The sequence below is a fragment of the Periplaneta americana genome, chromosome 12 (genome assembly GCF_040183065.1).
Source record: "Periplaneta americana isolate PAMFEO1 chromosome 12, P.americana_PAMFEO1_priV1, whole genome shotgun sequence".
In the NCBI taxonomy this organism is placed as follows: Eukaryota; Metazoa; Arthropoda; class Insecta; order Blattodea; family Blattidae; genus Periplaneta; species Periplaneta americana.
The window spans coordinates 31087812-31090392 of NC_091128.1; the positions used below are offsets into that span (position 1 = coordinate 31087812).

The 2581-nt window shown below is 40.8% G+C and overlaps 1 non-coding gene across 1 annotated transcript; it reads right to left on the minus strand.

The window, feature by feature from the left end:
* Positions 1-1895: 1895 nt before the first annotated feature.
* On the minus strand, positions 1896-1971 carry TRNAC-GCA (transfer RNA cysteine (anticodon GCA)). The gene has a single exon. It is a non-coding gene; the product is annotated as a tRNA-Cys (tRNA).
* Positions 1972-2581: the final 610 nt, after the last annotated feature.

Below are 2581 nucleotides of genomic sequence, written 5' to 3' on the forward strand. Positions count from 1 at the left end.
TTTTAACTTCGCTTTAGAATATGCCATTAGGAAAGTTCAGGATAACAGGCAGGGTTTGGAATTGAACGGGCTACATCAGCTTCTTGTCTATGCAGATGACGTGAATATGTTAGGAGAAAATACACAAACGGTTAGGGAAAACACGGAAATTTTACTTGAAGCAAGTAAAGCGATCGGTTTGGAAGTAAATCCCGAAAAGACAAAGTATATGATTATGTCTCGTGACGGGAATATTGTACGAAATGGAAATATAAATATTGGAGATTTATCCTTCGAAGAGGTGGAAAAATTCAAATATCTTGGAGCAACAGTAACAAATGTAAATGACACTCGGGAGGAAATTAAACGCAGAATAAATATGGGAAATGCCTGTTATTATTCGGTTGAGAAGCTCTTATCATCCAGTCTGCTGTCCAAAAATCTGAAAGTTAGAATTTATAAAACAGTTATATTACCGGTTGTTCTATATGGCTGTGAAACTTGGACTCTCACTCTGAGAGAGGAACATAGGTTAAGGGTGTTTGAGAATAAGGTGCTTAGGAAAATATTTGGGGCTAAGCGGGATGAAGTTACAGGAGAATGGAGAAAGTTACACAACACAGAACTGCACGCATTGTATTCTTCACCTGACATAATTAGGAACTTGAAATCCAGACGTTTGAGATGGGCAGGGCATGTAGCACGTATGGGCGAATCCAGAAATGCATATAGAGTGTTAGTTGGGAGACCGGAGGGAAAAAGACCTTTAGGGAGGCCGAGACGTAGATGGGAGGATAATATTAAAATGGATTTGAGGGAGGTGGGGTATGATGATAGAGACTGGATTAATCTTGCACAGGATAGGGACCGCTGGAGGGCTTATGTGAGGGCGGCAATGAACCTTCGGGTTCCTTAAAAGCCATTTGTAAGTAAGTAAGTAAGTAACTACATATTTTTACACATTTACCCCACATTACATATTATGGCTTGGTATTACATAAATCTACATATTTAGGGTTTTATTCTTAAAACTTCTACTGTGGAAGTTTACAATTTGAAATACACAGATTTAAAAAGCCTTTTTACCTACCTAAGAAAGGGTATATTTCGGGACGAAGCATAACATTCTTACATCAAATATTTATATGTATGAGGTCTCTCCCACCTCATTGAATATTACATGGATAATATGAACTAGTCAATTGTATTATTACTATTAAATACGAGAAAAATTCGTACCGGCACCGGAAATCGAATCCAGGACCTCTCAGTTCTGCCCGCTGAGCGCTCTTACCAACTGAGCCATGCCGGGAGACGATCCACGGCGCCGGCCGAACCCCTCTCGTAATGCTTTTTTACGGCCTTACTACCTGCACTTGAGACGATACACGTCATATATACAGGAGCGCATATTTAAATGACTTTATAGCCATATTCAACATCAGTTCATGACAACTTCCAACAGTTAATACATCAAATATTCATATGTATGAGGTCTCGCCCACCTCATTGAATATTACACGACTAATATGAACTAGTCAATTGAATTATCACTATTAAATACGAAAAAAATTCGTACCGGCACGGGGAATCGAACCCAGGACCTCTGAGCTCTGCGCGCTGAGCGCTCTTACCAACTGAGCCATGCCGGGAGACGATCCACGGCGCCGGCCGAACCCCTCTCGTAATGCTTTTTTACGGCCTTACTACCTGCACTTGAGACGATACACATCATATATGCAGGAGCGCATATTTAAATAACTTTATGGCCATATTCAACATCAGTTCATGACAACTGCTAACAGTTAATACATCAAAAATTCATATGCATGAGGTCTCGCCCACCTCATTGAATATTACACGACTAATATGAACTAGTCAATTGTATTATTACTATTAAATACGAGAAAAATTCGTACCGGCACCGGGAATCGAACCCAGGACCTCTCTGCTCTGCGCGCTGAGCGCTCTTACCAACTGAGCCATGCCGGGACACGATCCACGGCGCCGGCCAAACCCCTCTCGTAATGCCTTTTTACGGCCCTAGTACCTGCACTTGAGACGATATACGTCATATATGCAGGAGCGCATATTTAAATGACTTTATGGCCATATTCAACATCAGTTCATGACAACTTCCAACAGTTAATACATCTAATATTCATATGTATGACGTCTCGCCCACCTCATTGAATATTACACGACTAATATGAACTAGTCAATTGTATTATTACTATTAAATACGAGAAAAATTCGTACCGGCACCGGGAATCGAACCCAGGACCTCTCAGCTCTGCCCGCTGAGCGCTCTTACCAACTGAGCCATGCCGGGACACGATCCACGGCGCCGGCCAAACCGCTCTCGTAATGCTTTTTTACGGCCTTACTACCTGCACTTGAGACGATACACATCATATATGCAGGAGCGCATATTTAAATAACTTTATGGCCATATTCAACATCAGTTCATGACAACTGCTAACAGTTAATACATCAAATATTCATATGTATGAGGTCTCGCCCATCTCATTGAATATTACACGACTACCTACCAGATATTAATATTGAATATTTTCATGATTTTACAAATTTTGGTACATAT